We start from the raw sequence: 24178 nt of genomic DNA on the forward strand, positions 1-24178 counted from the left end.
AATACCCATTCGATTCTTCAAGAAAAACTATAGAAACATCTATTCCTCTCCTGGAAGTAAACTGAGGCAAATAATGTTGCTAAATTTCCATGACAGCATTAAATTAAAAGAGAACACAGTTTCAAAAAAGTAATGTCACTTCTTGTCCATAGTTACGTAACTATGAGGGTGTGTCCATCAAGCTTTACAAAATGTGGTAGCACACTGTGCCTTCTCAGCACCCTTCTTTCTGGGTGTGTACAGTTAAGTATGAATTGTCAGGGTTTTGCTTTGTTTTACTTTGTTTTGTTCTGTGCTTCCCTCTTCTTTCAATTTCTGTGGCGTATAAGAAGGACCACACAACTGAAGCTTTAAACATAACCCGAAGGCCGGGCGCAGTGGCTCACGCCTGTAATCCCAGCACTTTGGGAGGCCGAGGTGGGCGGATCACAAGGTCAGGAGATCGAGACCACGGTGAAACCCCATCTCTACTAAAAATACAAAAAATTAGCCGGGCACGGTGGCTGGCGCCTGTAGTCCCAGCTACTCAGGAGGCTGAGGCAGGAGAATGGCGTGAACCTGGGAGGCGGAGCTTGCAGTGAGCCGAGATTGCGCCACTGCCTGGGCGACAGCGCGAGACTCCGTCTCAAAAAAAAAAAAAAAAAACATAACCCGAAAAACCTCAGCCTCCTGCAACCTTTGGAGGAAGTTGACTCGTGGCTGTGCATGGGCTGTGCTTCTTGGTGCTGGGACATTGGGCTCACCTTTGTAAGTCCCCTGACCACACACAGGCCACACACTGCTGCCAAGGCTCGCGCCTTCCTCGTCACTGCTACCTGGCCTGAAAGCTCCTGAAGGATGTGACTTACCCTCCAAAGCCATCTGCAGAGCCCAGTACCAATCGGGTCTGAGAAAGTATGCTACTTCTCTCCCTTTCACCTGCTCTTCTCTACCTACCTCCACCCTCTTTAAAGGCAATGTTAAAAGGAGTCACAGGCCACCAAGTTTCAGTACTGCTCCACAGCTTAGCCTTTCCAGGGAGGACACTTTATGTGTAGGGCATCCTTTGCTTGCACTAAACTGTTACCACTTCATATATACAGATGCAGGGACTTTTGCTAGCAATGATTCCACTTTAATTTGTGTATAATCCCGTCAATCGTGTGCTCAAAAGGACTCCTGGCTCCCTGTGACCTGTGCCACTTCCAAGTTCTTTAGCACTAAACAATTGGCTCCACTTGCTCCAGCTTCTCCTGCCATCCCTTGTCTTGTAGGTTTTTCTTTGCTCTGACAATACCAGGTTACTCATGGTCCCTTGGAGACACCAGAGTGCCTCTGACCTCTGTCATTGCTACTCAATTGCCCCTGCTTGGAATGTCCCTCACTCCCTTGTTTTCTTTGCAAACTTCTATGCAGTCTTGAAAATACTGCTCCTCCTGTCTCCTTCCTGCCTCCGTCCATGCTCAGAGCAGATCCTATCTGTCTTATGCTGTCTCCTTTCCATGCAACACACCGTGTTATAAGTTATTTATTCATGGAGCTAGACTGTGAGCTCTCTGAAGACACTGACGATCCGATTCGGCTTATGTCCCCAGTAGCTGGCATGGAATAGGTGTTCAACAAACATCTGCTTAAAAAAAAAAAACAAAAAAAAAACACTAGTCCTATAAAGTACATAGGGCTGGTATTATGATCTTCGTTTTGCAGCCAAGAACACTTAATTCAGAAAGGCAAAGTCACTTAATGAGGGTCGCATGGCTAGTAAGGGACTCATGCTCTCTTCATTGCCATGATGCTTACATAACCACCTCCCGTTTCCTGCTGTCTGTTGAGTTTGGAAAAGAAAAGGAAAACTGAAGAAACAATTCGAACACTTCAAAAGTTTAGTGGATGTTTCTGAGCATCTATACCTCGCCTTCTTTTCAGAACAGACATTGAGGACAGTCCTATAATTCACTATTATCAGTGTATCTACTTTAACTTGGAGCCCAGGCAAGCAAGCGCTAAATTCACACTACCCTGTCTCTGCCAAGGTGATGGGGGACAAGACGCCTTGTAACTTTGAAGAAGAAATGTACACACCCCTGTGTCTCCCATATAAACGGACTCAAGAGCTGCAACAGTGCATATGATCCCTTCTTTCCACTGTTGATAGTTGAAAGCAGCCGTTTCCAGCTTCTTGCCGGCGATCACTCTGCTAAAAATAGCTTTGATGCTGTCACATGCAAACTTGAACAGAACCTGAAAGCAGTTCCCCTTTTAGTTCTGAGCTGGTTCAACTTTAAAAGAGAGGCAGCTGTTAACACACTCCAGCGTGTTTACACGATGCTGAAGTAGTTCAGCTCGTAGTAAAAATACCACTGAAAAGGGACAGGCTTGGGTTTGCAGCCTCTGCTGACGACATTTCTTCCTGCTGAGCTGGAGCCCGGGGAGGGGCGGTAAGGTTAGCAGGGAAAATCCAAAATGTCCAGTTTGAAGGGGAAAGAGGCTGCGGTGAAGACAGGAGAGAGATGTTTGTTGAGACGTGAGATTTCTGACTATGGTAGAGGCGGGGCAGGAGATCATATAGAAAAAAGAGAACGTATACAACAAGGGGTGCTTTTTAAAAATCCTGATAAAAATACCTAAGGGCTGTTTTTAGAAATCAAGGAAACGAAGGATGAAATACATTCAACATCTGGGCCATTCATTTGCTACCTTATGTCGGTTCGCTGGGCAAATGGATGATTCTGGATGTGTTCTGAAAACTGGGCCCAAAACTAAGGATAAAGCAGTGTATGGGCTTGGAAACCAGAGAAAACCTGGGCGTTCAACCCGGCTCCTCCCCGTCTGTCCCCATAAGACTTGGCTTCAGCACTGGTGTCTCCCAAACCTTCTGCACAGAGCTGGGAGTTAAGTGAGAAAATACACACCGAAGTGCCTGGTGGAGCGGGATCCTGACCTGTAATAGACGACGTCCTTTAAAAACATACACCCACAGGAGAGGAAGCTGACAGTGATCTGGGGACAAATCTGGAATACAGTGTAATTTCTTAAAAAAAAAAAAAAAAGTACCAACCAAATAAATAGTGTTTTTTCTTCCTTCTTAATTCTATGTGGCCAAAGCATGACTCACACTGTATTTGCTTATGAAATGAGAATTCATTTTATGAAGTTGTGCTAGAAAACTTACGCTGAGCCTGGCGGATCTGGAGCGGACGAGAAGAGGGCCTGGCCCGCACCAGGACGGATCACACAGGCTGGGTGCTGGTGTCTGCACCCACGGAGGCCCACTAGGAGATGGGAACTGAGGTCATCGATGGTGAACTCGCGGCTCCTGCTTAAGAACCAGAACCCTGACTTGGGACGTTTATGCTGGAGCTTCACACACATTTCAAAACCCATCATTCAACAAACACCTCAGATTCTTCTTAAGAGCCCTTTGAGAAAACGACGCCTCTATGACATCACTGTCCCACCCGATGAGCTTCAGTACCACGAGCAGATGACATGTGACTCAAGTCCGAAGTGAGCAGGTTCTCTAAACCAGCTATAAATTTCAGCAGCACATGGAGGTTATATTAGCACAGGAATTTATCACTTAAGTTATAGGTTTGAACAACAGAACAGACTTAATATACTGCTGTTTCTTTAACTATCATTTTTCGTTAACAAGACAAAAGAATTTACAGTTTCTGCCAACTGTTTGTTGGCCCCTAATACCACGATTAGCTGTTGCCAGGCAACCATGAAGCATGCTTCCTCTCAAATCAGGAAGACCCACTGCTAAATCTAGACTAATTATAAAAGGGGACAAATATTTAAAAGCTTTATATTTTTGAAGGATTTGGGAGGTGTCGTAATAAGAATGATTCTTATTAAACGGATCTAACTAAACACAATGCGTATGTCTTCAGTGCATTGTCACAGGTTATGTAGAACAATTTAGGAAAATGAATGTTTCTGCAACTTTCCTAATTTCCCTCAATACGATACTAAACAAAACCAGGTGTTTATAATTTGTAGAAGCATGTCTTTTGCCTCCTTCTAAGAATAAGGATGAAAAGAAGCAGCTGAGAGACCTAAGCCTTTTAAAATACATATATATTTGCAAAGAAATTATGAGAACACCAACACCATTTTCACAGCCCTTACACAGCTATGCTCATATAATGCTCAGCAGCTTTCCTCTCAAGTTTCTGCCTTTGTCTGCATTCTCAATTCCCTCTATTTCAAGAGTCCCTCAGAATTCTCTGTGTGGAGAAGAGTTTTTCAGTCCCTGAGGTGAGCCTCCTTGCCATCAGCACTAAACTGCTGGTGGCAGCCTCGAACAACCAGAGTTCTAATGTCTAGAGACCCTGCTTCCTCCTCAAGAGGGGAGCTGAAGAAACAGAAAAGCTCAACACACACACAGAGTCACACACATACACACACACACACTCACAGACACACAGACACATGCGCGCGCACACACACACACACACATTTTGGTTCTCTTTCATATGCAAAGTGGAGTTTTCTCCCCAAAAGAAAAAATTCTAACTACAAAGACAAAGTCAGAACTAGAACAGGGGTTGGGAAATTATGAACCAAACTGTACTAGCTGGAAGCTAAGTACGGCTTTGACATTTTGTAATGGTCAGGGAAAAAAGAATCAAAAGAAGAATAGTGTTTCCTGACAAGTGAAAATTATATGAATTCAAACTTCAGTGCCATAAATAACATTTTCCTGGACACAACACACTTACTTGTTTATGTATATGTCTATTTTGTGCTAAACAGTTACTACATGACGCTTCACAGAAAAAGTTTGCAGAAGCCTGAGGTGGAAGACAGACTAGTGACATTTTAGTTCTTGAAAAAGAAACTGATTTTGGATTAAGTTTAAACACGACCAAAACAAAGCAAATAGGCCATTTCCCACCCAATGGCCTGAAGCCTAGGTTGCTCTGAAAGTGTATTACTCAGTGACTGTACTATCAAAATTTCCAGAAAACAGTCCCTGTGGAATGCTAATATAATTATTATTAAATGTAATAATCATTACTTGGAAGCTTTCTGATTTCACTAACCCAACTCTCTCTCCACCTCCGCACACAAATTCAAAATGTTTTTCTTAGATTGTTTCTCCTCTGTGTTACTAATGGAACAATCTCAGGCACTCATCAGACTATGTAAATCTACACCTTTTTTTAAGCTGAAATAATTCCGGTTATTAAAAACAAACATGGGTACTGTTTGTAGATCTGAGAGGAATATGGAATCAATTTTATTTTATGTGTAAATAAGGCCGCCCACCAGATAATGCTGGATGGCTGGTGAACTTTGTTAGAAAAGTGCTGATGCAGATGAAAATTTGGACAGGCTCTTGTGAAAGTCAGAAACACCAAAGGTCTCTTTGCTTTTGCTACCCTCTCCCTTGGGTTCTCCATTTACCGAGTCACAGTATTTCTTAAAGCTCATTGGCAGCCGGCACCTCTGCTTATTCTTGGGAGACACGTGTTTTGCATCATATTACAACCCATAGTTTTTGCATAACCATGGTGAGAGGAACCATCCTTCCCAACCCCAACCTCAACCAAAGCTTAGAAAAAGTGCCATTCTCAATCTTTCAGAATCACTCATAAGTAAATCCTACAGCAGTCTCTGTTAATGATAATTTAAATGTGTGCCCGATATAGGTAACTTTTGTACATTCTGCACCGACATAAAGAAAAGAACGAAGATCTTCAAGTTTTGTCAGTATTTGCATTTTTGGAAGAAGAGCACGAAAATAACATCAAAATGAAAAATTAGGCCAGAAGCAGTAGCTCACACCTGTAATCCTAGCACTTTGGGAGGCCAAGGTGGGCAGATCATCAGAGCTCAGGAGCTCGAGACCAGCCTGGCCAACATGGTGAAACCCTGTCTCTACCAAAAATACAAAATTTAGCCAGGCATGGTGGCACCCGCCTGTAATCCCAGCTACTCAGGAGGCTGAGAGACGAGAATCGTTTGAACCTGGGAGGTGAGGCTGCAGTGAGCAGAGATAGTACCACTGTACTCCACCCTGGATGACAGAGTGAGAGACCCTGTTTCAAAACAAACGAACAAACAAACAAACAAAAGAAAAATGAAAAAATTGTATATTTCTGCCCCTAATCCGGCAGGATAGAATTAGCTCTCCTAAAATGAGTTCGAATCTCCTGGAATTTGTTTGAGATGTCCTGCACCATTCTGTGCGGATGCACACACTTACTACAGCCACTGTGGGTCTCCAGTCTACTCTGAAAATCATCCCAGTGTCTTCAGGCTGTATCTGGGGAAAGCATGGGAGCTCCCGGCCCACACTGTCCTTATAATGCCTGCGCCCACATCTGTGGCCACATACAACTGGGAAGAAGCAGAACCTGGCCCCCAGAACTGGACACAAAAGATAAGAGTTCAAGTAACCTATGGCCGACTTGGCCTGGCTCAAAAAGAGAAGCTGAGTCATTCAGAGTCCCCAAGACTAGAATGAACCGAACAGACTCTTTAAGGAGGAGGTAGGGAAAGGAGAAGCTGCTAGGAGGCCAGAAGGCAGCTGTGGCCTGAGCAGATTAACACACTGAACAAATGGAAGGAGGCAGCGAAGGACAGGTAAGCACAGCACGGGAGCCTGGCTCGTGCAGAGGCTAATGGAGCCCAGGCAGTGGAGGATGCAGAGGACAGAGAAGCAGGTATCTGAAGCCCCTGGGAGAGCTCTTGCAGCCTGAGGGGTCTCCTGTTCCAGGCACTAGTTCTCTTGAGGCCTGGCCGTATGGTGGTCACCCTGCCTGTGTATGGGATTTCCTGGATGACTATAAAACTGTCTTTTTGTTTGTTTGTTTTTTGATTTTTTCTTGTGGTAGTTTAAATGCTCCTTATATTCAGAAATCCAAACTACCATACACCAGGTTTGAGGGTCTCCCTTCAACATCACCCCTTATAGGCCATTCAGTCTCTCCAGGGCCTCTCCTCCATTAAGTGTGATGGCTGGACTTGGCGTGCCCTGCAGTCACTTTGGATTAATATTCTAGGACCCCATTTCCAAGCCTCCAGGAGTTATCACCTGCCACCACTTCTCTCTACCCATCAGAACACAGAGATCGGGGTTGTGGGGAGTATGTTCCGGGACTCACCCACAGTCACGCACTAGGCAGGTGCAGAGGGGCACCTGGAAATCAGGTCACTGCTGTTTCCATGACACGGGTGGCCGCTAGTAGTAGAATTAAAAATTTATAAACAAGAAAATCGGGGAAGTGGATTTCACAGAAAAGTCTGTGCTTTAAGCAAAGAAAAAGGAATCTAAACTCTTCATTAACTGGTTACAGCTAACCATCGGAGTAACAGCAAAGCCAAAGCAGAGGCTGAGGAGGAGATGCACTTTAGCCCAGGGGGGTCTCTGGAGTCTGTTCTCTGCCCTCTGGGTGTGCGGTTTAATCCTTCCACAGCCAGCCAAGGCCCGGCCTCTACAGTGGATTCCCACAGTGGTGCGGCGGAACCATTTTCTGGTTTAATACTGAAACGGCAGGTTTGAACCTCACCTCACTCAGTAAAAAGAATCTCACTTAGTGATGAAAACCCAATTAAGCTCTGCCAAGAGTGACCGATGGCCTTGGCTTCCTTGGGCTCTCAGTCTGCAGTCACAGACCTACCTGAAAGAGGAGTTTCCGCTGCCTTAAGTCACCAAAACTGGGCAAGTCCAGATCTTGAAAAACAGTTCTGTATCTAAGCCTGACAGTATGAACTCTTTTTTTTTTTTTTTTTTTTTTTTTGAGACGGAGTCTTGCTCAGTCACCCAGGCTGGAGTGCGGTGGCGCGATCTTGGCTCACTGGGTTCACGCCATTCTCCTGCCTCAGCCTCCCGAGTAGCTGGGACTACAGGCGCCCATCACTACGCCTGGCTAATTTTTTTTTGTATTTTTAGTAAAGACGGGGTTTCATCGTGTTAGCCAGGATGGTCTCAATCTCCTGACCTCATGATCTGCCCGTCTCAGCCTCCCAAAGTGCTCGGATTACAGGCGTGAGCCACCGCGCCCGGTCGACAGTATGAACTCTTCTCGGTGTGAAAATAAAATGTCACTAAGGGCCATCCTACTTGTGCGGGGATGGGGACAGTGACCAATGCTCCTGGCCAGTGAGCACCCATTCCCTCCAGCAACAGCTCTCTAAATTCCCCTAGGTGCCAGCACCCTAGTGCAGCGTGGGCATGATACCAGTCACAAGTCAAAAAATGTACACCGTCCTCTGCTACAATGAATAGCTTAGGGAAGGGGATATGGCTTTGGGTCAATGGCAGTCAGGTCTGAATTTTGTGGGAGGAGATCTTCTCTCTTTTCATTGGACTTACCTGCAGGGACTCACAGGGGGTCGGGCAGCCATCCTGCCTCCACGAGGTGACAACGTGCCTGAGAACCAAGCCAACACAGAGAAGAGATTCTAACGGGTGGAGGTCCTGGCTCTGCTGGAGCCAGGAAGTCATGGCTTCATGTCTTTGTCTGAAGTTAGACCTATCCTGGACTTTCCAGTTGGATAAAGCTGCCCGATTTTCATTTGCATGAAAGCCACTTTGAGTCAACTTTCTCTCAGTTGCAAAGACAACTACTAACTAATCCACTGATAATGAATTCAAATGGAGATGAAGCTTAAGGTTACCTCTCCCGCTGCCTTTAAGGAAAGGGTCCATCATGCAAATGGAATTATTACAGACAAGGATGAAAAGAGAAACAGGGATTCTGCTTAAGAAAAGTACCTGCTAGCATTTGGGCACCATACACACCACACTAACTGCTAATAAAAGGACCTTATTGCCTAGTCTTATTTGGCGCTCGATGGACTATCAGTGTTCTACACTTGGCAACCCTTTAGTTAGCATCTAGTTGACATGAAAAATCCTTAAATCTTTTGGCCAGGCGCAGTGGTTCACTCCTGTAATCCCAGCACTTTGGGAGGCCGAGGCGGGCAGATCACCTGAGGTCGGGAGTTCGAGACCAGCCTGACCAATATGGAGAAACCCCGTCTCTACTAAAAATACAAAATTAGTCGGGTGTAGTGGTGCATGCCTGTAATCTCAGCTACTCAGGAGGTTGAGGCAGGAGAATCGTTTGAACCCAGGAGGCAGAGGTTGCAGTGAGCCAAGATCACGCCATTGGATTTCCAGCCTGGGCAACAAGAACGAAACTCCATCTAAAAAAAAAAAAAAAAATCCTTATATCTTTTAAAAAATATCTTTTAAAATACCTTATATCTTTTAAAAAATAAGGTGTATGGGGCCAGGTGCGGTGGCTCATACCTGTAATCCCAGCACTTTGGGAGGCCAGGTCAGGAGTACGAGACCAGCCTGGCCAACATGTTGAAATCCTGTTTCTACTAAAAACACAAAAAATTAGCCAGGCATGGTGGCATGTGCATGTAATCCCAGCTACTCAGGAGACTGAGGCAGGAGAATCACTTGAACTTGGGAGGCAGAGCTTGCAGTGAGCCGAGATCACGCCATTGCTCCAGCCTGGGCAACAGGGTGAGATTCTGCCTCAAAACAAAATAAAACAAAACAAAAAGGTGTATGGCAATTAAAAGGATGGGATCCTAGCATAAAACTAGACACCTGCGGCCAGGCGCGGTGGTTCACACCTGTAATCCCAGCGCTTTGGGAGGCCGAAGCGGATGGATCACAAGATCAGGAGGTCCAGACCATCCTGGCTAACCGGGTGAAACCCCGTCTCAACTAAAAATACAAAAATAAGCCAGGCATGTTGGCACTCGCCTGTAGTCCCAGCTACTCAGGAGGCTGAGAAAAGAGAATCACTTGAACCTGGGAGGCAGACGTTGCAATGAGTTGAGATCATGCCACTGCACTCCAGCCTGGGCAACAGAGCGAGACTTGGTCTCAAACAAAACAAAACAAAACAAAACAAAACAAAAAACAAAAAAGCAACTAGACACCTACCTCTGTGAAAATCTAGAAGTAGAACAAAGCACTGGTGCAAAACAAGTGTACTATAAATGCAGCATTCAAATCCATGGGGGAAATTTGGACAATTCAAACTGGGATGCAAAAATCAGTGAAGGCTAGCTGGGCGCGGTGGCTCATCCCTGTAATCCTAACACTTAGGGAAGCCAAGGCAGGTGGATCATTTGAGGTCAGGAGTTTGAGACCAGCCTGGCCAACATGGTGAAACCCCATCTCTACTAAAAATACAAAAATTAGCCAGGTGTGGTGGTGGGCACCTATAATCCCAGCTACTTGGGAGGCTGAGGAACGAGAGTCGCTTGAACCTGTGAGGCAGAGGTTGCAGTGAGCCGAGTCTGTACTACTGCACTCCAGCCTGGGTGACAGAGCAAGACTAGATCTCAAAAGAAAAAAAAAGAAAAAAGAAAAAGCCACGGACCTCAGACTGAAAACTGGGCCTTAAGAGAAGAATATAGCTGGCCAATCCACCCGGGCAAGGGTGTCAACCTCAGCAATTGTAAAAGTAAGGAAAATCAAGCCAAAAAAAACCTCTATCAATTGGATTCACAGATACTTACAAGACTAACAAGACCCAGGGATGACAGGAGAAGAGTCCAATATAATATAACAGGACATCTAAGTTGATATAACTTGGGGAAGGGGGACGGAGAGAAACGATAAATATGTCTATCTCCTTGGTCCATAAATTCAGCTTCTAGGAATTAAACTTCACATTCTACGGCCCGCCAATAAAAGGACTCGGGCTTTAATACTGGACAGACCTGAGTGTGTTTTACAATCCCACCACCTTGCTAGCTGGCGGACCCTGGGAAAGTTACTTGTAGAGTGGAGATATACTAGCCCCTAAATCATAGGACTGTTAGAACTGCATGTGTGTACTTAGCATAGCACCAGGCCTAAAGACAGGACCACAGAGGTTATGAGCACTCGCAGTTATACCTCAACCCATATCCTCTGTGCTAGAGTTTGCCCCCACTACCGACTGCCCTGCAAGCTGGGCTAACAGCTCACAACCACCACCTTCTACAGAAATCCTTTTAGCTGAAGGTCTCAAGAGGCCTGGGATTACAAGATAAATGACTGACAGTACAAAAGTCCCGTTGCTTTGTCCCAAAGAGGACAACACTGCCAGTGTGATGATGCTCCAATCAGCTCACAGCCAGACTTTGGGACCTCTTTGCTTGGCCCCTTCCTCATCCCGTTTCCCTCCCTCTCCCTCCTGAGAACAGTCCCTCAGCAAATCACTCACACCCAAGTCCCTGTCTCAGATTCTGCTTCTGGAGAATCCAGCCTAAGACCTAACTGTTAGGATTTTTATTACCAGGCAACGGTACAAAGGTCTAAGTCTCTGCATGTTTACTGAGGCATAACATAAAGAAATGGAAAACAACCAAAATGTCCAACCACAAACAGATGAATCCGTACAAGGGGACACTGCACACACAGTACAACAAGAGTACTGTGTATCCACATGAACTGACAAGACTGCCGGGTGAGTACAACAAGAGTACTGTGTATCCACATGAACTGACAAGACTGCCGGGTGAGTACAACAAGAGTACTGTGTATCCACATGAACTGACAAGACTGCCGGGTGAGTACAACAAGAGTACTGTGTATCCACATGAACTGACAAGACTGCCGGGTGAGTACAACAAGAGTACTGTGTATCCACATGAACTGACAAGACTGCCGGGTGAGTACAACAAGAGTACTGTGTATCCACATGAACTGACAAGACTGCCGGGTGTGGCGGCTCACACCTGTAATCCCAGCACTTTGGGAGGCGGGGTGGATGACTTCAGGTCAGGAGTTCAAGACCAGCCTGGCCAACATGGTGACACCCCCTTCTCTCCTAAAATACGAAAATTAGCTGGGGTGGTGGCGCGTGCCCATAATCCCAGCTACTCGGGAGGCTGAGGCAGGGGAATCACTTGAACCTGGGAGGCAAAGGCTGCAGTGAGCAGAGATGGTGGCACTGCATCCAGCCTGGGCAACAGGGCAAGACACTGTCTTAAAAAAAGAAAAAAAAGAAAGGAAAAAAAAAGGCATTGACAAGAGAAGAAGTCCATGTATACTGTTGTATGAGCTCAGGCACAAGTAAAGTTTGTGCGGGTAAAGTCGCATGTGAAGAGCTATTCCAACACCAACGTCCACAGCAGCAGCAGTATTCACAGTAGCAATCCAAATGTCCCTCGATGGTGAATGGATAAACAAAATGTGGTATTAAACATACACACAAGAGAGTATTACTCAGCCTTGAAAGGGGCAAAAGTTCTGACACATGCTACAACATGGATGAATCTTGGGGACGCTGTGCTAAGTGAAAGAAGCCAGTCACAAAAGGACAAATACTGTATTATTCCATATATATACGAGGTACCCAGAGCAGTCAAATTCATAGAAACAGAAAGTAGAATGGTAGTTGCCTGGGGCTGGAGAGAGGAGGAAAAGGGGAATTGCAGAGTATCAGTTTTGTAGAAAGTTCTAGAGTCTGGTTGCACAACAGTGTGAATATACTTAACCCTACTAAACTATACTTAAAAGTGATTAAGAGTACATTTTACATTATGGGTATTAAATTAAAATAATGGGTATTAAGAATTAAAAAGAAAAATTTAAAAAATTTTCTTAAAATGTAACAACGCAGAAGTAGGGATACTTTTAATCAGTTCTTTAAACTGATTTATTGTTTGAACATTCTACATGAGTATATGTTGACTTAATAATTAGAAAATACAATAAGCTATTTTAATTCTGGGAAAATACTAATACACTACAAAATGATAAATATTTTACTACACTAGGCTGGTAATCTAAGTCATTCAGGAATGTGGGTCTTTGGCAGTGAGTGTGTACTCGTTTTTAATAGTGTATAAATTTAACTCTGGTCACTTGTTTTGTTAGCTTCCTTGCTTTTTCTTTTTCTTTTTTTTTTTTTTTGAGACGGAGTCTCACTCTGTCACCCAGGCTGCTGCAAGCTCCGCCTCCCAGGTTCACGCCATTCTCCTGCCTCAGCCTCCCGAGTAGCTGGGACTACAGGCACCCCGCCCGCCACCACACCTGGCTGGGTTTGTTTGTTTTTTTTTTTTTTTTGGTACTTTTAGTAGAGACGGGTTTCACCATGTTAGCCAGGATGGTTTCAATCTCCTGACCCTGTGATCTGCCCGCCTCGGCCTCCCAAAGTGCTGGGATTACAGCCGTGAGCCACTGCGCCTGGCCCCCTTTCATTTCTTATCTCAGCTCAACCAAAAGAACTTCAAGAACATCAGTCACTGTTCTGTGACCATTAAAATGTCTAGGTTAATTCCAGAAAAACTGTCAACTAAAGTCCCCTTCCAGATTTTCTTGATTTCATTCATTCAACAAATACTTCTTAAGTGCTTAATAAGTGCCGTGCAACACACAAAGTCTTAGGGACACAATGGTGGCCAAGATGAGCTCAGTTCGTGGATGTCGAACTGGGAAAAGACAGACATGAGATGGACAGGGTGGTGTGGAGCTCTGCTTGTGTTTCCCTACTAGGCCACGCGTGTATGCACAAACATACAGACGCAGTCACTTAAGCCACCTTTCTCAATGATGCTGATATTAGCCAACCTAGAACCTTCAAAAATCCCAACACAGTAAGAGATTTTCAGTGACCAAGACAGTTGAATTTGCTTAATCTGAGACACTCTCATAAACTCAGCCTAAAAGAATGGAAATTTCTTTCTTCCTCAAATTTAATTACTCTTCCCGGCTTGTAGCAGAGGTCACCTCCCCAGTAATCATGTCTCAGAAAGCCTAGTCATTTCCTTGAATGATTTTCCTAAAGGCACTGATAGATGTTCTTTGATACCAGATCAGCCCCCTCCATATCACCTGGCTCAGACAAACAAAGAGAAGGGTGTGATAAATGTGTCTTTGATGCCCAGGGCCCAGCCTCATTCTGGGGCACAAAGACCATCGATCCTTTTTATTCCTTCTCCTACTCATTCTAGACTGAAATCCAAACACCTTTCTGATCTGAAAATCATTTCCTGAATTCTTGTCTCTTGGTGCAGCATCACACAGCAATATCTTGATGAGACAGCACAAATAATTGCTAAATATAATCTTTCACGTTGGCATAACCCTGAAAGGACATACAATGAAAATAAGATCATTACAACGAGGATGAAGCCAGGCGTCATACAGTCCATCAGCTCACCCTTCCACTTGCGCAGGAGATCAAAGGCAAGGGCAGCAAACCCAACTAAAGAATCTGAGTGTCCAGTCTCCCAGGCATGTCTTTGTTTCTCCCCCTTCCCCGAACTCTCCTCCATGGCTCTGCTGTCCTCAGAATGTTGTCCATAGCACGGTTAGAGGAACAAAGAACAGGCAGGCCCCAGAGTTGCTGTCGAATGGAACGAATATGCAGCTCAGACTCAGGGCAGGCTGAGAAAACTGCGGGGAATTTTAGATGTCACTCTGCCGAACGATCTGCGTGGGCTATATTGGATATCAGCTCGGAGTTCCTTTTCTAGCATTAACATCCGATTTGTGCTGATCCAGCCTGGTGGCTCCTCTGGGACTGAGTGCCCATCAATCTGTGAGCCAGATGGCTTAAGCTTATGTGTAGCTGCCGGTCACAGAGGGAAGTGGGGCTAAAGGGGCCGATGCAGATGGTGAGTGCAGCTCTCTAACCACTGGCTGCACCTACCCAGGCAACTATCTCAAGAATGGATGCTGCTTTCCCTTCTCCCAAGATCCTAGATAAACTCTTTGTTATCAACTACTGCAGCAATGGCCCACAACAATCATGCTTTCCTGTATCCACACCCTCCTGTGGTCCCTGCCAAAAGGAATCTGGCTTGGCTTCTTGATTTGCTGTAGCCAATAGGACATTAGCAAATATGATACAAGGAGAAACTGTTAAAGTGCCTGCATATTGGGGCTTGCTTTCTCTTATTGCTGGGAACCCTTCTGCCATCAAGTGAAAAAGCTTGGTATCGCTTCCTGAAGGATGTGAGACCCCACCGAGACAGGCCCCAGCTGTCCCAGCCATCCCAGCTGAGGTCCAAATATACAAGGGAGCCCAGCTAACACCACAAGGAATAGAGAGGAGCCATTCAAGCTGAGCCAACATACAGAATTGCTGGGCAAATAATGATTCTTCTTTTTTTTTTTGGTCTCACTCTGTCACCCAGGCTGGAGTACAGTGGCATGATCATGGCTCACTGCAGCCTCGACCTCCCAGGCTCAAGCAATCCTCCTACCTCAGTCTCCTGAACAGCTAGGACTACAGACACGTGCCACCACATCCAACTACATTTTTTTAAATATAGAGATGGAGTCTCACTCTGTTGCCCAGACTGGTCTCGATCTCCTGGGCTCAAGTGATCCTCTCACCTCAGCCTCCCAAAGTGTTGGGATTACAGGCATGAGCTCACTGTGCCCAGCCTATGATGATTTGTTGTTGTTGTTGTTGTGGTTGTTGAGATGGAGTCTCACTTTGTCACCCAGGCTGGAGTGCAATGGTGTGATCTTGGCTCACTGCAACCTCCGCCTCCCAGGTTCAAGTGATTCTCCCGCCTCGGCCTCCTGAGTAGCTGAATTACGGGTGCCCACCACCACACCTGGCTAATTTTTGTATTTTTAGTAGAGACAGAATTTCGCCAAGTTGGCCAGGCTGCTTTCAAACTCCTGACCTCAGGTGATTCACCAGCCTCGGCCTCCCAAAGTGCTGGGATTACAGGAGTGAGCAACCGCACCCGGCCACAAATGATGATTCTTTTAAGCCATTTAGTTTGAGGTGTTTGATCAGCAGCAGGAGCTAACTCATGTAACACTCCATGCAATAGAACCCGCACCACAAAGCGGGATTCCAAGACTGCAATTGACTTCAAGATGTAGTTTGACAGGGTGACTTTAGTGGGTACCTAATGCAAAAAAAAAAAAAAAAAAGTAAAACAGTAAAAGCAATCTCGACAATACTTTATAAAGCCTGGCCTCTGAAAGTGACTGCGGAAGCTCATAGGATGAAATCATCTGCACGAGGCACAGTTGTTTTACGTTCAATAGCAGCTCCCTCAAGGTAACTCTTCTTACCAGCTCAGCCATGCCAGCCTCAGGAACAGCCACCCCACTTCCTGCGACATGTTTTAGAAGGCAAGGGTTCTAGGTGTTAGTGCTGGAGCTGACAGGTACTGTCCTCTCTCTAAGAGTTCCTTCTACCTCTGAGAGTCAGGAAGAAATCGAGACACCCTGGAGGGAATCACTCAGAAATCATTAGACAGTCACTGTACTTTGGAAAGTGCCTGTTTCCTATTAAGCAGCTCAAAATGTCACCTGAGGGAAAGGCAAATTTCAGGAGGGGTAAAGTGTAGGGACCCACGGGGTCCCTTATATAAGGGTCGACCTTATATAAGGTCCCTTCACTTATATGAGTGTCTCTTAGAAGCACACCGGATCCTGACACTCCTCTGTCTCTGTGGGATCTGAAATGGTGACAAGTAGGAGTTTGGCACCTTCGATTGTAACAATTGAACCTGCCTCCTTTCCCACCCCATAGAGATCCCTCCTTTCCCTGAACCTCTTATGGTACCAGTTCAGGGCCTGTTAGGAACCGGCTGCACAGCAGGAGGTGAGTGGCAGGTGAGTGAGCATTACTGCCTGAGTTCGCCTCCCTCCTGTCCCATCAGCTGCAGCATTAGATTCTCATAGGAGAGCAAACCCTACTGTGAACTGCACATGTGAGGGATCTAGGATGTGTACTCCTTATGGGAATCTCACTGATGCCTGATGATCCAAGGTGGAACAGTTTTATCCCAAAACCATGCCCCCTACCACTGTCCATGGAAAAACTGTCTTGCATGAAACTGCTCCCTGGTGCCCAAAAGGTTGGGGACTGCTATATTAGGGCATCTTATATCCCCCAACTAGCCAGTAAGTTTCTTGAGAGTATTAACCATGTTTTAACCTTCCCTCCCTTTTTCTTTTCTTTTCCTTCTTCTTCTTCTTCTTTTTTTTTTTTTTTTTTTTTTTTTTTTTTTGAGGCAGAGTTTCACTCATGTTGCTCAGGCTGGAGTGCAATGGCATGATCTTGGCTCACTGCAACCTCCACCTGCCGGGTTCAAGCAATTCTCTTGCCTCAGCCTCCCAAGTAGCTGGGATTAAAGGTGCCCGCCACCATGCCCAGCTAATTTTTGTATTTTTAGTAGAGATGGGATTTCACCATGTTGACCAGGCTAGTCTCAAACTGCTGACTTCAGGTGATCCACCCATCTCAGCCTCCCACAGTACTGGGATTACAGGTGTAAGCCACCACACCCGGCCCTTTTTTCTTTCTCTCATTCACTCATTCAGCAATTGGTTATTAAAAAGCTACAGCCAGGCACAATACAGGAAGCAGCTCACAGCCCAGAGGGGAGAGTGCCAAGAAATAATTATAAAACATAATCTTGGCTAACCATTATCAAGCACCTTTTATGTGTCATGCTGTGTTCTAAGGATTCTAAACGTTCATTCATCTAATCCTTGCATCAGTCCTATGAGGAAGGTACTGCTTTTGTCCTCAGATACAGACAAGAACACTAATGCACAGACAGGTGATACAGCCTGGTTGTGCGCAGCGGTGAGTGGTGGAGCTGACCACTCAAATCCGGGTTCTCCCTGCCTTCCTGCACCGTGGCCAGATGAAGCTGCCGACCCGATGCATCTGTATTCTATTTCATGGACAATGACGACTCAATCTAGGTTTTGGACTAAATGATGGTGACACGAAAGATGGGCTGGAGTGGAGAACGGAGGCAGAAACACCAGACAGAGAAGCTATTGCAGGGAATGTGAGGAGGAGGCGCTGAGGGCCAACAGCAAAGGCCACAGGGGGCCTGGGCTCAAGAGGACACTTCTGAGACAAAATCAACAGGATCTTGGTGCCGGAGTCAAGGAAAGAATCAAAGACAATTCTGCGTTGCTGACTTTGGATACTGGGTTGTACTGGGTTGAAGGGAAAGACCTGAGAAGGCAGAAAAGGTTTGGAAGGTGTGTGAGGGGTCACCAAGACCACCCCCAGCGACTCACTAGGAGAACTCACAGACGCAGCGTACAGTCACGCTCACGGCTATGATTTATTTCGGCAAAAGGATACGAAGCACAAATAGTAAAGGGAAAAGGCGTGTGGGGGTGAAGTTCAGAGGAACCCAGACGCAAGCGACCATAGCCTCCTCCCAGGAAAGTCCCACAGAACACGCTTGCTTCCCCAGCTACACGTCCTGCCAGCACGCGTGAAGTGCCGCCTGCAAGGGAAGAGCCTTAGCGCCTCAATGCCCAAGGTTTTTCCTGGGGACAATCCAGGTAGACACCCTATGCCTGGAGCACACCACAATGTCAGACCTCTTCCACCCACACAGTGTTTCCACAAACGACGCAGGCACCGGGAGCCCTTCTTCTAGGTCTGGGAATGCTGAGAATCCTCCTGAAATCCAAATCTGCAGACACCAACCAAGGGCTAACCTTGCAAGCAGAACTTTCTAAGGAGAGAAGCCTCAGGCTTGCTATGTTCAATCTTCTGCACTGGAGGAAATGACGTAGCTCTGTTTTACACATGGGATGTCTTAAATCCAACACCCAAGTGCTCAGATTTTATACAAGATAGTAATTCTTGAGTAATGTTCAGATGATGAAACTTGAGTCAATACTTTTCTCATATTTGACTATAACATCAAAAATAAACTGCATATTACAAATCACCAACCAGGGCTCATAGGTCTCGAGGTTGCTGGTACTTCCTTTGCCATCCAGTAAGAGCGGGAGCTCAAGGATGACGCTTTGCATTTTATTACTAAGATAGGTAAACATCAGATCTGCTGCAGAATCAAACACAATTAAAACTTTAATTAACTGAAACCCAACTAGCCCCCATCTTCAAATAAAGAAACATTTGCGGGCAGGCGGGAAGGGGAAGATAGAGGTTACAGTACTTCATTTTTAAGAAAAAAGGGCAAGTCAGAAGCTCATATATGGAATTTATTCAAAATAATCACCTCTTGCAGCCTCCCAAGGGTGGGCACGTATTTTACATCAACATAATTACATAGTGAACGCTGAAGGGCAAAATTCAGTGTCCTCCGACACATCACGTATTCATTCGGCACGTTCTATCGGCAGAAAACAGACCCATTGATTTGGAATGTATTTTTAATAATAGAAGTTCAAACAAAAGGTTTGTAACCAGTGTACCCCTATTTCCCAAACTTTGTGTTAACTCAGGATTCCATGGTATGAAAATCTCTCAACTATTTTCTGTAGAATCACCCACACACTGGTCCCTCGCTAGAGGCGAAATAAACCTGATATCCTTTAAGTTTTCACATAACCTGGTATCCTCTTGCGTACCTCGGTGAGGTAGCTAATCCCCAATCATCTTGCAAGAATCAGACCCAAGTATTATCAGCAGCGAGACAAACCCCTCATGAGTCTCCTCATCACACTCAGGGGAATGGGAAGTCCTGCTCTGACAAAGGCAAAAAGGCACTTCACATCAATACAAACTTCAGATAAAGCAGGAAGGCTGATAGCGTGAGGAAGGAGATGCTAACTGAGATTTAGGGTTCAGAGGCACCTGGGCTAAGCACCAAACAAAATATACCTTCAGGAAGCATCAAAAGTGAAAAAGGCCTTGAAGTATTAAGAGAACTGTTATGCCGGCTATGAAACCCAACACGAACGGCAGACAGCATGGCTGCACGATTCTCACCCAGCAGACTCCACGGGGTTTTTACGAACAGTTTACATGCAGGGAGTTGGGGTCAAGGGAAAAGGACCCTTCTTCTTGGGGTTCAAAATTTTAAAAAATTGGCCAGGCGTCGTGGCTCAAGCCTGTAATCCCAGCACTTTGGGAGGCTGAGGTGGGCAGATCACTCGAGGCCAGGAGTTCAATACCAACCTGTGCAACATGGTGAAACCCCCTCTCTACTGAAAAACACAAGAAAATCAGCTGGGCATGGCGGTGCGCACCGGTTATCCCAGCTACTCGGGAGGCTGAGGCACAAGAATCGCTTGAACCTGGGAGGTGGAGGTTGTAGTGAGCAGAGATTGCGCTACTGCACTCCAGTCTGGGCAACTGTCTCAAAAAATATATTAAAAAAAAAAAATTAAGGGCCGGGCGCGGTGGCTCACGCCTGTAATCCCAGCACTTTGGGAGGCCAAGGCAGGTGGATTACGAGGTCAGGAGATGGAGACTATCCTGGCTAACACGGTGAAACCCCGTGTCTACTAAAAATACAAAAATTAGCCAGGAGCGACGGCAGGCACCTGTAATCCCAGCTACTTCGGGAGGCTAAGGCAGGAGAATTGCTTGAATCCGGGCGGCAGAGGTTGCAGTGAGCCAGGATCACGCCACTGCACTCCAGCATGGGCCACTGAGTGAGATTCTGTCTCAGAAATAAATAAATACATAAATACAATAAAAATTAAGAAGTTGTATTCTGCTCACACTTCCCATTCACTTTCTAGACTTTGGCTTAAAGACACACTGGCCAAAGATGTTCTTTCAAAAGAGGCTGTCTTTGTATTCTCTTAATAGATCTTGCATTCAATTTTGTTTATTTAGAGTACTTGACGATTGAGTTTCTTTTTCTTTCCATTCCCGTCTTTCTTTCCTTTTTTTTTTTTTAATAAAAAAACAAACAAGAAGCCCAACAAGCACAACTACAGATCAACTTATTTTTAAGTATCTGAATAGCCCCAGGACATTGATCCAGCACTCCAGGACCTAAACTGGATTGTCTCACTGCCTTAAAGAAAACCGGTAAATTATTTCCTGAACAAAAGCAAGGATCTTTTAGGTCCTATAATCTCATTTCAAATCCTTTTACCCACTCCCTACTCCTTTGGCCCTGATACTGCAATCCTCTTTGGGTAATCTGAGGTCCGCGGGTGCCAGGGCTGCAGTTGCCTTAGTGTTCCTCCCGGCTCGGTGCCGTCGCTCACTGCTGGGAGGGGCAGCGTGCCAGGGTTCGGGACCCCATAATGGCTCTGCTCTTACAGGGCAACTGTTAATAATTAGCAGGAAGCATTTTCCCTTTAAATCTCACAGCTTGAACGGTAAGATCTCATAGTGCCAAAGAAACATTTAATTCTAGAGAAGTGAGACTTGCTTCCAACATATTTTGTGTGGTTCTACCCATGCAATTAAATGGCTTCTTTCATCTATCAGTAGATGGTCATTAAGCCAGTTACTAAGGTGAAGTTGGGGGCATGAAGGGGAACAAGAAAGAATACGGGCTCCTGCCCTCATACAACTTGGAGTCTACTGAGAGGAGATGGCTTTAAAGTGTCAATGCCAGGACAAACAACGCTCAGGCCACACAAGCACATAGTGTTCTGGTCTGGCGGGGGTTGCAGAGAGAAGAACAGAGAAAAGAGGGAGCAACATGGTGGCACAGTCAAAATATGAAGGACATTCAGTAAGGCTGAGAAGGGGACTGGTGGGACAGTCAAGAGTCATACGAGATGCTTCTCTGCAAGGAACTGTCAGGGTAAACAAATGTTTCAGAGGAATCACCATGCTGAGTACTCGCTGAGTACTGGCCAGGTACAGCAGAGCCACACCAAGAAAAGGCAAGAAGGAGGCCAAGTGGAAGTCAATGGCAGCTATCCAATTAGAAGGTCATCCATGCATCCATTCAAAACTACTGACCTAGTGCTACTATGGGCTGGGGACTGTTACAGAGCCTAAGGATACAGCAGAGAGCAAAACAAAGTCCCTGCTCTCAAGGAATTTACACAAAACAAATATATAATGTGCAAGTGGTAATAAAAGCCAAGGAGAAAACCAGAGAAAGGCAATGGGAATAAATAATGACAGTGGGAGCCGGGCTCAGTGGCTCACTCCTGTAATCCCAGCACTTTGGGAGGCCAAGGTGGGCGGATCACGAGGTCGGGAGATCAAGACCATGCTGGTTAACACGGTGAAACTCCATCTCTACTAAAAATACAAAAAATTAGTTAGGTGTGGTGGCAGGCGCCTGTAGTCCCAGCTACACGGGAGGCTGGGTAGGAGAATCGTTTAAACCCAGGAGGCAGAGGTTGCAGTGAGCTGAGATCACGCCACTGCACTCCAGCATGGGCGACAGAGCAAAACTCCAACTCAAAAAAAAAAAGAAAAGAAAGAATGACAGTAGGGCATGGGTATTTTGATGAGGTGGTTAGGGTAGGTGTCTTTGAGAAGGTGACACCTGAGCAAAGATTCAAAGAAGGAGAGGACCCAAAGAAGAAGAGGACCCGGCTGGGCACGGTGGCTCATGCCTGTAATCCCAGCACTTTGGGAGGTCAAGGTGGGCAGATCACGAGGTCAGGAGTTCGAGACCAGCCTGACCAACATGGTGAAACCCCATCTCTACTAAAAATACAAAAATTAGCTGGGTGTGTTGGCACACGCCTGTAATCCCAGCTACTCAGGAGGCTGAGGCAGGAGAATCGCTTGAACCCAGGAGGCAGAGGTTGCAGTGAGCCAAGATCACACCACTGCACTCCAACCTGGGCAACAGAATGAGACTCTGTCTCAAAACAAACAAACAAACAAACAAACAAACAAACGGAGAGGACCCACAGCAGTGACAACATCAATCTAAAGGAGCAGGCACAGTGGGCAGCAGAGGTGGCCAGTTCCTGACAGAGAACAAAGGCAGTTGGGGGTGGCGGTGAAGTGTAGATACTGGAACCACACTACTGGGGTTCAAGTTTTGGCTCTGTCATTTACTAGCACTGTAACCTTGGATCTGTTTTAGAGACTCATTATAGAGGCAGGGACCTCTAGCATGGTGCCTTTGTGCTTCAGTTTCCTTATGGTGCCCTGGGCAACGCCTCAGATGCAGCTTAAGTTGCAACCTGCAACAGACATCATATAGACAACATCTGAGCCATCACCATGTGATGTCTGTGAGCCATTCAAAAATGAAAAGTATCCACCAAAATAATTAAACATATAGTCCAATTCCCAGCTTCGCTGATATCAATAACAGCCAAGCAACACGCCCATTAGCTACAGTGATTTGTCCAATGGATATCAAAGAAATCTGCAAAGTTTTCTGTAACTATTGTTTTTGATGGGTTAAATTAGCACCATTACAGAACAGAAATTATTAATATATTCAGGGAGGTGGGGGGACATTTTTCTAATTTCACTTAAAGAGAAAATGCTACTTAGGCTTTTGAAATATTTATCACTCGTCAGAGTGCTGGGAAGCATTAAGAGAACCACAGCCTAAACATACTGATTTGGTTTGAAACAGCTAAGTGCGTGTGTGTGTGTGTGTGTGTGTGTGTGTACACATCTTTACTAATAGGGAAAACAAAGCAGTAGCAGGACACATGAGAAAATAACAGCAGAGCTACCCTTTGGAGAAAGAACATAGGAATACAGAGATTAAGAAGGTTTATGAGGAGGAATATGCAAAACAGCGTTTCATCCTGAGATGACAGCTACAGAACTTTTTCCTTTGATCTCTTAACCACAGGGACCCACATACATGGGTCCCCTGAAAACCACAGCACGTTGTTGTGAGAACAGCTGAGAAGGCAAGAACCCTCCATCCTTGACTAGCACAACTGCCCGGAAGTCTCTGGAAAGAAACTGAGAGGCTTGAAGGCTGGCCCAGCATTTCTTAAAATCAAACCACCTGGGGATTGTATTAAAAAGCAGGTTCAGATCCAGCAGGTCTGGGGCAACATCTGAGATTCTGCATTTCTCCCAAGCTCCTGGGAAACGCACAGGTTGCATATCCTTGGGCCACAGAAAGGCTCTAGGGTGGCGCTGTCCAACATGGTAGCCACTGGCCACATGAGATTAGTTACATGAAGACTAAAGAAAACTAAAAATGCAATTCCGTGGGCACACTGGGTGCATTTCAGGTGCTCAACAAGCCACATGTGAATAGTGACTATACAGTGGACAGCACAGACACAGAGTACTTCTGCCACGGCAGAGAGCTCGGCTGAGGTATGCTATTCTTCGAGCTCCTGCTCCCATGCCCATGTCAACACACACACACCACCACCACCACCACCACCACCACCATTATCACCACCACCACCACCACCACCACCACCATTATCACCAACACCACCACCACCACCACCACCATTATCACCACCACCACCACCACCACCATTATCACCAACACCACCACCACCACCACCACCATTATCACCACCACCACCACCACCACCACCACCACCACCATTATCACCACCACCACCACCACCATTATCACCACCACCACC

At 45.9% G+C, this 24178-nt stretch overlaps 1 protein-coding gene and 1 pseudogene across 31 annotated transcripts in view; both read right to left on the minus strand.

Moving 5' to 3' along the window:
- The window catches only part of LOC144330378 (adenylyl cyclase-associated protein 2 pseudogene), a 36566-nt pseudogene extending 12612 nt beyond the window's left edge, over nt 1–23954 (minus strand). Inside the window, exon 1 of the transcript XR_013396477.1 lies at nt 1–23954. This exon is cut by the window's left edge and continues 12612 nt beyond it. The product of XR_013396477.1 is annotated as an adenylyl cyclase-associated protein 2 pseudogene (transcript).
- Nucleotides 1–24178, minus strand: part of FOXN3 (forkhead box N3) — a 468244-nt gene that overhangs the window by 145499 nt on the left and 298567 nt on the right. The gene's annotated exons all lie outside the window — the stretch shown is intronic.

Source organism: Macaca mulatta, chromosome 7, assembly GCF_049350105.2.
Source record: "Macaca mulatta isolate MMU2019108-1 chromosome 7, T2T-MMU8v2.0, whole genome shotgun sequence".
In the NCBI taxonomy this organism is placed as follows: Eukaryota; Metazoa; Chordata; class Mammalia; order Primates; family Cercopithecidae; genus Macaca; species Macaca mulatta.